Raw genomic sequence first — 13,855 nt, 5'->3', positions numbered from 1 at the left:
CGGCGTGGAGTGCCCCACTGCCCCTGGTGGCCCAGTGTGCGCAGCGGACTTAGGCGCGGGCACGCTGGGCTCCGCGAGGATGGTGCTCTGTGCCTCTGCCTCTCCTGAGACGTCCTTGCCTTCCTCTTGGCGTTGGCTGGTCTCCGAGCTCCCGGGACAGCGTCCAGGAGGCGTGGCCGCTGCCTGAGGACAAGTCCTCGATGTGCCCTCTGACGCTGGCACGAGCGTGTTCTGGACCCGTGCCGTGCCCCCAGGCAGCTGGGGAGTTGTCTGCCGTGTAGTCCGGCGGGCCACCAGGAGAATCTGACCCAGTGTCCTGGATGGGCCAGTTCCCAGTCGTGCGCTCGTGGCCCAGACCAGACCCGGGCTGGTGTGTGGAGCCAGCCACGCGGGCCCGTCTGTCCTCCGTGCCCTGAGTGGGCGCAGATGAGAGAGGGCGCGGTTGCTCCGTCCGCTTTTCTCCCCTCTCGCCCCCGTGCGGGGAGCCGTCCAGCGGGGCCTGGCTGGACTGAGCCCGTGCCGGACACGGTGCTCAGTTGCCGTCCTGGAGGGCCCAGAGGATTGCTCGAGGTGTGCCCACCAGGCCCCTCCCCTGAGACAGGGGGCTGGCTGGGTGCCGTCAGGCTCTTTCTTGGCTCCCCCTGGAACCCGGAGGTGGCCCTTGCCTGGTTCCTGGATCCTTTCACTTCCCCTTCCTCGTCGCCTTGCCGTGTGGAAGGGAAGGGCCGCTCTTAGCCCGCCAGCCCTGGCCAAGGAGGGGAACCCACTTGGAGGGTGGGGTGGCACCAAGGCCTTGCGCGGCCCAACGCACAAGGGGGGACGGCGCGCCCTCGCCCTGGCCCCGGTGCCACCAGTCTCCCTTGGTCGGGATTCTTTGTGGCCTAGGCAGGCAGGCGCCCATGCTGTCTCCGCACTGACCTAGGCACCCACCCACATGAGGCGTCGGGAGGTGTGGGGCCGGGAGAACATTTCTCTGCCTGGTTTCCTAGGCGGAGGCAGGTGTGTTGTCGGCAAAGACCCTCACTCAGGCCAAGTGTGTGATGTCTCTTCTTCTTCCGCAGACGCCGAGCCCGGCACCCGGGAACCTGTTCCGGACGTGCCGCTCCCAACCATGACTCCCAGCACCGAGGCTGACCACGACCACGACCACGACCACGACCACGGTAGGGGCCCGTGTGCCTTGTGTCCTCTGCCCCTGGGAGCCCGCTGGGTTGCCGGGGCTCCTTGAGCGAGAACGGGCTTTCCTATTGCCTCCGGGACCGGGAAGGTGTCGCCATGCGATTCCTTGTCCCGAAACGCTGGCCTGTGCTCTGGAGCTGCGGGGACGTCCTCGGGGCTCTGCCCGGGAAGGATGTGCTCCCTGGGGAGAGAGGGGCCGCGGTGCGAGTCAGGCGCTCCGAGACGGGGCCGTGTGTCCTCCCGGGTTCTCTGGTTGGCTGCACGCTGCCTGGGCCTGTCCGCAGGTTGTCCGTTTCTCTGCGTGGTGGTCTGCTAAGCCGTGCGGGAGGGGCGTAGGCTTCCCCGCCCCCCACGTCTGCTCCCGCCATGACCCACCCCGGGGGTCTGGTGCAGCACGCCCAGCCCGCATGCCTGGCGTTGCCACGGAGGCTGCGAGTGCAGAAGCCTCATGGGACCCGGCGTGGAGTGCCCCACTGCCCCTGGTGGCCCAGTGTGCGCAGCGGACTTAGGCGCGGGCACGCTGGGCTCCGCGAGGATGGTGCTCTGTGCCTCTGCCTCTCCTGAGACGTCCTTGCCTTCCTCTTGGCGTTGGCTGGTCTCCGAGCTCCCGGGACAGCGTCCAGGAGGCGTGGCCGCTGCCTGAGGACAAGTCCTCGATGTGCCCTCTGACGCTGGCACGAGCGTGTTCTGGACCCGTGCCGTGCCCCCAGGCAGCTGGGGAGTTGTCTGCCGTGTAGTCCGGCGGGCCACCAGGAGAATCTGACCCAGTGTCCTGGATGGGCCAGTTCCCAGTCGTGCGCTCGTGGCCCAGACCAGACCCGGGCTGGTGTGTGGAGCCAGCCACGCGGGCCCGTCTGTCCTCCGTGCCCTGAGTGGGCGCAGATGAGAGAGGGCGCGGTTGCTCCGTCCGCTTTTCTCCCCTCTCGCCCCCGTGCGGGGAGCCGTCCAGCGGGGCCTGGCTGGACTGAGCCCGTGCCGGACACGGTGCTCAGTTGCCGTCCTGGAGGGCCCAGAGGATTGCTCGAGGTGTGCCCACCAGGCCCCTCCCCTGAGACAGGGGGCTGGCTGGGTGCCGTCAGGTTCTTTCTTGGCTGCCCCTGGAACTCAGAGGTGGCCCTTGCCTGGTTCCTGGATCCTTTCACTTCCCCTTCCTCGTCGCCTTGCCGTGTGGAAGGGAAGGGCCGCTCTTAGCCCGCCAGCCCTGGCCAAGGAGGGGAACCCACTTGGAGGGTGGGGTGGCACCAAGGCCTTGCGCGGCCCAACGCACAAGGGGGGACGGCGCGCCCTCGCCCTGGCCCCGGTGCCACCAGTTTCCCTTGGTCGGGATTCTTTGTGGCCTAGGCAGGCAGGCGCCCATGCTGTCTCCGCACTGACCTAGGCACCCACCCACATGAGGCGTCGGGAGGTGTGGGGCCGGGAGAACATTTCTCTGCCTGGTTTCCTAGGCGGAGGCAGGTGTGTTGTCGGCAAAGACCCTCACTCAGGCCAAGCGTGTGATGTCTCTTCTTCTTCCGCAGACGCCGAGCCCGGCACCCGGGAACCTGTTCCGGACGTGCCGCTCCCAACCATGACTCCCAGCACCGAGGCTGACCACGACCACGACCACGACCACGACCACGGTAGGGGCCCGTGTGCCTTGTGTCCTCTGCCCCTGGGAGCCCGCTGGGCTGCCGGGGCTCCTTGAGCGAGAACGGGCTTTCCTATTGCCTCCGGGACCGGGAAGGTGTCGCCATGCGATTCCTTGTCCCGAAACGCTGGCCTGTGCTCTGGAGCTGCGGGGACGTCCTCGGGGCTCTGCCCGGGAAGGATGTGCTCCCTGGGGAGAGAGGGGCCGCGGTGCGAGTCAGGCGCTCCGAGACGGGGCCGTGTGTCCTCCCGGGTTCTCTGGTTGGCTGCACGCTGCCTGGGCCTGTCCGCAGGTTGTCCGTTTCTCTGCGTGGTGGTCTGCTAAGCCGTGCGGGAGGGGCGTAGGCTTCCCCGCCCCCCACGTCTGCTCCCGCCATGACCCACCCCGGGGGTCTGGTGCAGCACGCCCAGCCCGCATGCCTGGCGTTGCCACGGAGGCTGCGAGTGCAGAAGCCTCATGGGACCCGGCGTGGAGTGCCCCACTGCCCCTGGTGGCCCAGTGTGCGCAGCGGACTTAGGCGCGGGCACGCTGGGCTCCGCGAGGATGGTGCTCTGTGCCTCTGCCTCTCCTGAGACGTCCTTGCCTTCCTCTTGGTGTTGGCTGGTCTCCGAGCTCCCGGGACAGCGTCCAGGAGGCGTGGCCGCTGCCTGAGGACAAGTCCTCGATGTGCCCTCTGACGCTGGCACGAGCGTGTTCTGGACCCGTGCCGTGCCCCCAGGCAGCTGGGGAGTTGTCTGCCGTGTAGTCCGGCGGGCCACCAGGAGAATCTGACCCAGTGTCCTGGATGGGCCAGTTCCCAGTCGTGCGCTCGTGGCCCAGACCAGACCCAGGCTGGTGTGTGGAGCCAGCCACGCGGGCCCGTCTGTCCTCCGTGCCCTGAGTGGGCGCAGATGAGAGAGGGTGCGGTTGCTCCGTCCGCTTTTCTCCCTTCTCGCCCCCGTGCGGGGAGCCGTCCAGCAGGGCCTGGCTGGACTGAGCCCGTGCCGGACACGGTGCTCAGTTGCCGTCCTGGAGGGCCCAGAGGATTGCTCGAGGTGTGCCCACCAGGCCCCTCCCCTGAGACAGGGGGCTGGCTGGGTGCCGTCAGGTTCTTTCTTGGCTGCCCCTGGAACCCGGAGGTGGCCCTTGCCTGGTTCCTGGATCCTTTCACTTCCCCTTCCTCGTCGCCTTGCCGTGTGGAAGGGAAGGGCTGCTCTTAGCCCGCCAGCCCTGGCCAAGGAGGGGAACCCACTTGGAGGGTGGGGTGGCACCAAGGCCTTGCGCGGCCCAACGCACAAGGGGGGACGGCGCGCCCTCGCCCTGGCCCCGGTGCCACCAGTTTCCCTTGGTCGGGATTCTTTGTGGCCTAGGCAGGCAGGTGCCCATGCTGTCTCCGCACTGACCTAGGCACCCACCCACATGAGGCGTCGGGAGGTGTGGGGCCGGGAGAACATTTTTCTGCCTGGTTTCCTAGGCGGAGGCAGGTGTGTTGTCGGCAAAGACCCTCACTCAGGCCAAGTGTGTGATGTCTCTTCTTCTTCCGCAGACGCCGAGCCCGGCACCCGGGAACCTGTTCCGGACGTGCCGCTCCCAACCATGACTCCCAGCACCGAGGCTGACCACGACCACGACCACGACCACCACCACGACCACGGTAGGGGCCCGTGTGCCTTGTGTCCTCTGCCCCTGGGAGCCCGCTGGGCTGCCGGGCCTCCTTTAGTGAGAACGGGCTTTCCTATTGCCTCCGGGACCGGGAAGCTTCTGGAAAGTTCTTCGTTACCAGAAGGTGTCCTGTGACCTAGGATTTCTCTCTCTTTTGCTTACATATATCTTTCATTTTTTCCTCCAGTGTTTGAAGTGTCTTTAACGCTGCTTTTTCAGTCTCTTTTGCTTCGATTTTCTTCAGCTTCCTTAAAGGCTTCCTTTTTTTTTTTTTTTTTTTGTCTCTGAGTGTTACAGTTTTCTCTCTCTCTCTGTGCCCAATTTGCCTTTGCACTGTAATATGTACTTTGTTTCCTGTAATTTGCCATGATTCAGGACATTTTTCTCAGTGACCTCTTTCTGTGAATCCAAGATTTTCTGTTTCATTCTGGTTTTTTGTAGGTTCTGTGGTCTCTGTAATCTTGTTACAGATCGTTGTCCCCAAACTTGTAGCGCCCCCATTTGAACTTAGGAACAATCTGTTTGGCTCATGTGTGGTTTGTGCTTTAGAGTTACTGCTGTTGTTCCTTTTTGACGTGACATTTTTGTGGTGGAGTGTTATTGCTAAGTGTCTCCTTTTTCTGAAAATATGTCTGTGTTTTCTACCTGTTTTGGAATCTTCATCCTTCTGCTTAACATGGATGCGTTTCTTCAGTGTAGAAGTGCTCGTGTGCAAGTCGTGTCCTCCATGACTGCCTTTTGTCCTCGTGAGTCCTATCATTGGCTGAACACTGCTGCATAACGACTCGGCATTTTTGAATGTTCGCAGAGCCTTTTAGTTTTTCTTCCTTACTCTTTAGTTAGGAAGTTATTTTTTGTTACTCTATACTAATGCTGAATGAAATCTGTCTTCTCAGTCACTCAGTTCAGTATGCCTGGATCCTTCCATGGATGAAATAATAGCAGAACTCTAATCAAGTGTCAAGTCTTCTCGCTGAACCTAATGCTCCAGTGTGCAGTGGAGCCAACCTGCACCTATATTTGCATGTTGTTCCATTCCTGTGTTCCCCATTCGAACATTTGTAAATATAGTAGAAAATTTTTCAGATATTGTCTGAGATGGTACCAAACTAAAAAACACTCTTGGACCACCTGTGACTTTACTTGTCTCCCAGGTAGACACCATTTGTGCCATTTGTATGTTACTAGATCTCTCATTACATCTTTCTCTATTCTTTGGCTGTCTGGAATTGTCTTTGCAATTAGGAGTATCAAGATATGTCCCTGGACAGAAAGAAAACCTTTAAGAATGAGTGGAGCGCAGGAAATGATTTTACTCTAGCTGTTTGAAATCCATGAGCCATTTCCCATAATGCATGTTTGCATGTACAGGAACATGAGTCAGAATTGTCAGGAACATCCATTGTGAGTGTGTTTATCTCTGTGTTTCAGAAATACTGATTTTATTCCTCTCTGATGTGAAAAATCACCGAGGACTTATTTTCTTTCCCTTACCGAAAGACCTGATGATTACATGGGAATCTGACATTTAGGATGGTCTGATAACTGATCAAACTCCAAATGTGTCCAATGATGCTAGCACCAGTCTCCCTTTGGGTACACTTCTGTTCTAACCTCTGTTCTCTTGAGCACTTGATGTGCTCAAATACCAGAATGCCTTACAAGTTCCTTTGATATTCTCTGCTGATCCTTTCTCTGAACACTAGGGGTTGCTTTTTCCATTTTTCCTTTGTGTTTCTTAGGTTGCTGGAAACCTTTGATGTTCTGGCCTGGAAGGATAGAGTTCCTAGGTACAACATTGCCCCTGGGGCACATTTACTGAGACAGCCAGTTTGCTTCCTGTGGCTCTACACTCAGTATGCGCTTCCCAAGATCACAAAGATGTTCAGTTTCTCTCTCCTTATGCTTTTGCAGCTGTTTATGGTCACTGCAATGCTTGGTACACAAGTTCTATACCACCGCGTGCCACACACTTTTTTCCTTGTAGTATTCTAGCTTTGCATTTGGTACTTCTGATATGTAGTTGATTCTTAGTTTATGATGTCTCAGAAACCTCCAGAAAGTGTTGATTTTGAGTGCCATTTGCTGGGATGTCAAATCATTGATTTGCTTGTAATAGCAGGTTGAGTGTGTTTTCTCAACCTATCCGAAGACACTTTTAGGTATATCTGCAGCGGAGTCAATCTAACCAACTTGGAAATCCTAACCATTGCCACACATATACCTGGTCCAAATCCTCCATGCGAAGAGAAGGGCATGCCTGAGCTTGGCATGTGTCAACCGTGTCATTTGTATTCTGTCTATTGCTTTACTGAAGAGTCGGCATGGTTGCTTAGTAGCTTGTCGCATCCTATCTACATTTCTGGAGCCCTCCATGAAGGATAAACTTGCCTAAATATTTGCATGACTTTGTCATGTTGAATTTAAGTCTTCAGTTGCTGTCCAGGAGGGACCCGATCCCTGATGGAGTTATCCATGTGGCTCCTGTACTAGGACAGTGGGTTGTGCATCATATTGTTCTTTCGTGGCTCCCACTGGGACATGGAGAGAGCACTTTCTGAATTACTGGATCCTTTCTTTTCATCTATGACTGTTGTCTCATTTTCTCCAAGTGGAAGGGAAATTCTTTAAACTCAAATGATTGCCAAGGACATAAACCTCTAAGAATGATTTTCAACTTGCCAGTTGTTTTTCTCTCAAAACATGACAACATCTCCCCATTTTCTCCTAATTTGGATTTTTGTAGACTTACCCTTGTTATGTCTCAGAAAACTTGTGCACATCCACATTATGAGAATGTGTTGTTTGGGTTGGAGATCACTTCTGTTCCTGCTTTCTGACATGGAGTTGGATCTGCATCTGAAAATCTGCTTAGGCAACTTTTGTTTTTTCTTCCACAGGAAGTATGATAGTCTCACTGGAGTCAGACCCGGAATCAGGCATGGTGACTGAGCAGAGCCTTCCAGTGGCAAATGATACCATGCCTCAGCTCAGTAGGGGTCCATATGTTTTATGTCCTCTGATCTATGAGATGCTGAAGATTTCATGTGGCATAAGTTCTGAGAACTCCTCTTCAGTATGTCTGCCATGCTTTCAAGATAATGCTGAGAGCTGCTTTTCCCAGAACGTTTGGCTATGTTTTCTTAATGTTCCTGAAACCTTTAGTTTCTGTCACGGAAGGACGTACTTCCTCGATAGAGATTTGCCCATGTGACACCTGTACAAGACCGTCATGTGGAAGCGCATCATCTCTCACTGGCCAACAGCTGCACATTCTATGGGCACTTTGCAAGTTACCAGAAACTTGGCGATTGTCTATCTTTACCCCTTTGCTATAGCCTAAGGTCATCTGATGCTTTGTTCTCAGCTGCTGTTCAAATACAAATAAAACATCTTGAAGAAATTTAAAATAGGAATTGTTTAACAACTCTCCTATCTATCTGTTTTGTTCTCATGCATTTTCCTTTACTTCTGTTTTGGGGTACCATAAAGTTCATGAGAATCATCATTATGAATTAAACATGGTGGGATGTAAAATAATTTATTTTACACCATGTGCATATTGATATGGGTCTGTTTTCTGAAAACATCATTAGACAGCCTTAGTTCTTTCCATCAACAGAATAAGTAACACCACAATGGAAATCCAATCAGTGTCAAGGTGTGTGACTGACCATGATCTTCACTGTGTGAATATTCAGCCTGAATCTAGAGTGGGACCACACTTTCCTTTTGCACTTTATCTTCTTAGTTACTGAAAAGCACTTTGGTGTATTTCCTTAGGATTTCTTCTTACTTCCATACAGTTTCTTTAAGTTTACACAAAGAATCCATTTTCAAAATGTTCATGTGACCACTAACTTGACTCGGTCTCTTCGGTGGTTCTCCAGGAAGGATGGAATTGCTCGGCAGAGATTGTCCTTGAGGGCTCTAATCTAAGGCAAAGCTTTTGTTTCATGTTGTTCTCTGTGTGGCTCCCAGCAGAACACGGAATGGGCACTTTCCAAGTTACCGTATCCTTTCCTTTTGTCTATACCTGGCTTTTTCTTTATTGAGGGGTGTTTGCAATTGGTAAGTCACAAACTATATTTAAGGATAAAAATAAGGAATCTAAGGATATATTTGAAATTGGCATTTTTGTTGCTGAATTATTATGAGCCGCTTTCTCATTGTACCTATCTTTATAAACCTATGTCTGGCCGGCGCCGCAGCTCACTAGGCTAATCCTCCGCCTTGCAGCGCCGGCACACCGGGTTCTAGTCCCGTTCGGGGTGCCGGATTCTGTCCCGGTTGTCCCTCTTCCAGGCCAGCTCTCTGCTGTGGCTAGGGAAGGGAGTGCAGTGGAGGATGGCCCAAGTCCTTGGGCCCTGCACCCCATGGGAGACCAGGAGAAGTACCTGGCTCCTGCCATAGGATCAGCGAGGTGCGCCGGCCGCAGCAGCCATTGGAGGGTGAACCAACGGTAAGGGAAGACCTTTCTCTACCTCTCTCTCACTATCCACTCTGCCTTTCAAAAATAAATAAATAAATAAATAAATAAAAATAAACCTATGTTTATCTTGTGTCAGAAAACTCATGAAAATCCACATTATGAGCATGTATTTCTATGGGTTCAAATAATGTTTTCCTGTTGTCAGTTGATAAAATGATTGTGTTCTGAAAATATCCTAAGAAAACTTTTGATTTACCTTCCACAGGTAATTTAATGCTACCCTGGAGTACGAATCAGTGTAAGGTATGATGACAGAGTAAAAACAATTTTCAATGGCAGCTGAAGCCTTCTGTCCTCTGCATTCTGAGTTACTGAGAGTTGAGTTAGCATCATTCCTTAGTATTTTTCTTCATTTCTATGCACTTCCTTTAACCTAACACTAGGGACTACTTTTCAAAAATATCTGTTTGAGTTTTCTCACTTTGCTTGAAAACCTTAGTTTCCTCACAGGAAGGAGTACTTTAGTAGAGAATTGTCATTGAGGTATCTAAACTAAGACTAGTGTTTTGCTTCTTGTTTTTCTATCATTTGTTTGCTGGAGTACACTGAGTGGGAATGTTCCAACTTGCCAGTTGCTTTCATTTTTTTCCATCCTTTTCCTTTGGCTTTACCAAGGGGTAGTGTAACGGTCAGTACACAATGCATTCAAAGGCAAAAATTAAACAATGTAAGAAGGAAGTTAGCATGAGGACTTGTTTTGCTCCCCCAGATTGTTAAACCTGTGCATCAAGTTTTCATTCATTGTATTTACATAAACTTACCTCTTAGAAGCCTCATGAAGTCCACATCATGGGTGTATTATGTTTCAGTATATTTTTTCTTTTACTGTTGCTCCATGTTGAAATGAATATGTTGTCTTCAAATATACTAAGATAACTCCTGGTTTTTCTTCAACATAAGAAATTTCCCCCACCACTCCAAACCAGAACAGTGTCACGTATATTCACTGACCAAAATCCTCCAGTGGTAGAAGGTGAGAAGTCTGACCTTCTATGGGACCACCCGTGTCTACTGTACTCTGTCTTCTGAGTTACTGGAGAGCACAGTTGACATGATCCCTTAGGATATTTTTTCCCGATAAACTTCATTTCACCTCACAGTATGAACTACGTTTTCTAGAATGCTTGTGCATGTTTTCTAATGTTGTTTGACATCCTCAGTTTCTGTGCATGAAGAATGGACGGAATTCCTGGGTAGAGAATTGCCCAAGAGGCACCTAAAATAAGAAAAGTGTTTTGCATTGTTATTCTATCGTTGCCTCACAGTTGCACGCTGCATGGACACTTTTCATGTTACCAGATAGTATCAGTATCTCCTTACGCCTTTGCCATAATGCAGGGTAATTTCAGTGCTTTCTACACAAATAGTGTTCAAAGGTAAAATAAGACACCTAAAAATGAATCCAGAACATATATTTTCCTTAGCTTTTCTACATGAAGTCTCAGAAACCTCATGAAAATCCCCATTGTAAGTGTAGGATGCTGGTATTTAAAGTAATTTGTTATTACTATCTGATACTGAGATGAGTCTCTTATGAAAATGTTTTAAGAGAGCTTTATTTTTTTCTGCAGTGGAATGAATGACACTCCAGGGGAAGCCCACCCAGTGTCAAATATGGTGACTGACAAAAATCTTCCACTGGGAGAGGATATCAGGCCTAACCTTGCAGTGGGCCTACTGATGTTTTCTCTCCTCTTTTTCTTACTTATGAGGACAGCTGGCCTGATTCCTTGGGGTTTTCTCTATTTTAAAGATTTTTTAAATTTATTTGAGAGGTAGAATTACAGACAGTGAGAGACAGAGAAAGGTCTTCCATCTGTTGGTTCACTCCCCAAATGACCACACTAGCCAGAGCTGCACCGGTCCAAAGCCAGCAGACAAGAGCTTCTTCCAGGCCTTCCACATGGGTGCAGGGGCTAGAGTACTTGGGCCAACTTCTACTGCTTTCCCAGGCCATGGTGGAGGGCTGGACCAGAAGAGAAGCAACTGGGACTAGGACCGGTACCTATATGAGATGCTGGTGCCGCAGGTGGAGGGTTAACCTACTGTGCCAAAGCACCAGGATTTTATCTTTCTGTACAAATCTTTTAACTTTACACTAAGAATTATTGTGCAGAAATGTTTGTAGAAGTTTTCTAACTTGGCTTGGACTCTTCAGATCCTGTGCAGGAAGCATGGAGTTCCTTGCCAGGGAATTTCCCGTGGGGCACTTAACCTCATCTACTCCATTTTGTATTCCTCCTATTCTATCCTTGACTCCTAGAGAAACACCAAATGGGCACTTTCCAAGTTACCAGACCTTTGATTTTTATCATAATCTTTTTGTCTTCTGAAAGAGTAGTTGCGATTGTTAAGATACAAATAATAGTCAAGGATAAAAGGGGAAAAAAACTAAAAATGAATTTAAACAAGAATTTTGTTCTAAAATTATTAAACTATGAGCTTTTTTTCATTATCCATACTTTAAGAAACTGATTTTAATGATGTATCAGAAAACTCATTCAAGTCCACAATAGGAGCCAATTTGCTTGGATTTCAAATTTTTTTGCTGCCATCAGATGGTTGAGATGGGTCTGCTGTCTGAAATATCTTGACAACTTTTGTTTGTCATTCAACAGGTGCTTTGATGCTACCGCTGCTGTTGACACAATACCAGGTAGGGTGAATGGCCAAAATCTCGAAATGGCACAGGATGCCACGCCTGAGCCTAGATGGGCCCACCTATGTCTTCTGTCCTCTGCATTCCAAGTGGCTGGAAAACTGAGTTAGGATCTCTTTTTCTTAAGATTTTCTTTTCTTTTCTCTGTATTTTACTTAACATAAGACTAAGGACTACTGTTTCAAAATGTTTGTTTTTAAACTTTGCTTGAAATATCTTCAGTTTCTTCCCCTGGTGGGTGAACTTCCTTGGTAGAGAATTGCCCATGAGGCCCATAAACTAAGACTACATAGTCTTCATGTTTTCTTCACACTTGTTGGCAGTACAACACTGAATTCACATTTTCCAAGCTACAAGTTTGTTTCATTTTTTTCTTTGCCTTCATTAAAAGTAGTTCTAATGCTGCAAGACAATTTGGTATTCAAAGACAAAAACTAAAATATAAGAATCAAGGTACAATAGGAAGTTGTTTTGGTCCAACAAAGCATTTACGCTAGGTATCAATTTGCTCATCAGTTGTATCTTTTCATAAGCTTATCTCTAAGCTGTCTCAGAAACCTCCTGAAATCCACACCATGAGTGTATCATGCTCTCATCTAACATTATTTTTCCTGCTCCCTGGTGTTTCTTCAGCAGAACAAATTACCCTGCTACTGCAGACCAGACCAGTGTCCAGTATAATGACCGAGTGAATTCTCCAGCCGGAGAGGATGCCAAGCCTGCGCTTGGTATGGGCCCACCCAGTGCACTGTCCTCTGACTTCTGAGTTACAGAAGAGCACAGTTACCATGACTGCTTAGGGTTTTTTCCCCATGCACTTCATTTAACCTCACAGGAAGGACTGCTTGCACAAGTTTTCTGTTTTTGCTTGACACATTCAGTTTCTGTCCAAGAATGGATGGAATTCCTGAGTAGAGAATTGCCCAAGAGGCACCTACACCAAGACAACCATTGTGCATCAAGTGGTTCCATGTGTGTTCGCAGTTGCACACTGAATGGACACTTTCCAAGCTACCAGGTCCTTTCAGTTTACCTGCCCTTATTCTTTTGCTTCATCAGGGGTTAATTCCAATGCTTTGTACACAAAGAGTATTCAAAGATAAAGGTAAATCTTCTAAAAATGAAGAGTGGGGATTTGTTGGGTTCAGAAAGTATAATATCTATGGTTTTTTCATAACACATATTTTCCTAAAATTGTCTGCATGAAGTCTCAGAAACCTCATGAAAACACTCCTTTATGAGTGTGTGACACTTGGCTTTAAAGTACTTTTTTTGCCACTCTCTCTCTCATACTGAGTTTACTTTATGAATATGTCCTAAGAAAACTTAGGTTTTATCTTCAGTGAAATAAATAATGCCACTCCTGGAATCTGACCCCATGTCAAGTAGGGCGATTGACCGGAATCCTGCATTGGAAGAGGATTCCAGGGCACAGCTGTGTCCTCTGTCCGCTGTTACTCAAGAGCTCCATTGGCATGGTATCTCAGGGCTTCCTCTTAACTTCTCCTCAGTAGTGCCAGCAAGCACTCTGCAAACCTAGGTTATTATTGGCAAAAGGCAATTTTTTTACAAGGTGAAGTTTGGTTCATCACCTGGAGACATGTATTATCAGTTCCTTCTCATGTGTGTCTTTTGGTTTAATGATGTTTACCTCATTTCTTAGGGGAAATCTTGAGGGCAGTTCTTTAATCAGGAATTGGGATATCTCCCGAGTCTGAGAATATTATTTCACTTTTTATTTCGACAGAAATGGAACCATCTCATCATATCTGGTGCTTTGGAACAACAGTAATCGACCCTATAAAGCAAGCTGCAAAACTCACATCTAGTAGGGGGCCGCCCAACTCTCCAAAATGAATCATTTTATTTCATTCAGTGGTAGCATATTCACAGCTGGACATCACTAATTTCCCTACACTCTACCATGAAGCTAAGAGTGTTTTTAGAAAAAAAATTGACAGATTTTTCTTTCTGTCCAGAAATAAACAAATTGGCTTGCAACTGACTTCAAAGGAGTCATGTTTTCTGACTGTGTGGAAATCATGTTGTACACTTCACACTTCACAAACTTATTCAAAAAGGAATATGGAATGATCAGATTCCAAAATTTCAGCTCAACCCATTTCAGTCTTGAATTTCCAATTCCATTGTTCAAGGGGACATGCAACAGTTACTATAAAATCAGTATTTAAGAATACAGTGAAATATATAAAAACAGAATGAAAATATGAGCTGATATTGGCACAAAAAATTTAAA

General features: G+C 49.3%; 1 long non-coding RNA gene across 1 annotated transcript; it reads left to right on the top strand.

The window, feature by feature from the left end:
* Positions 1 to 4,330: 4,330 nt before the first annotated feature.
* On the top strand, positions 4,331 to 13,603 carry LOC149124851 (uncharacterized). The gene is made up of 4 exons (XR_016211619.1): positions 4,331 to 4,439; positions 9,145 to 9,182; positions 11,558 to 11,595; positions 13,346 to 13,603. It is a non-coding gene; the product is annotated as an uncharacterized LOC149124851 (long non-coding RNA).
* The last annotated feature ends 252 nt before the right edge of the window (positions 13,604 to 13,855 follow it).

This window comes from Oryctolagus cuniculus, chromosome 8 (genome assembly GCF_051225735.1).
Source record: "Oryctolagus cuniculus isolate XC-2025 breed Fujian yellow rabbit chromosome 8, ASM5122573v1, whole genome shotgun sequence".
NCBI classification, from domain to species: domain Eukaryota; kingdom Metazoa; phylum Chordata; class Mammalia; order Lagomorpha; family Leporidae; genus Oryctolagus; species Oryctolagus cuniculus.
Note: the sequence above shows the minus strand (reverse complement) of the source record. Positions and strands in the feature narration are given on the sequence as shown.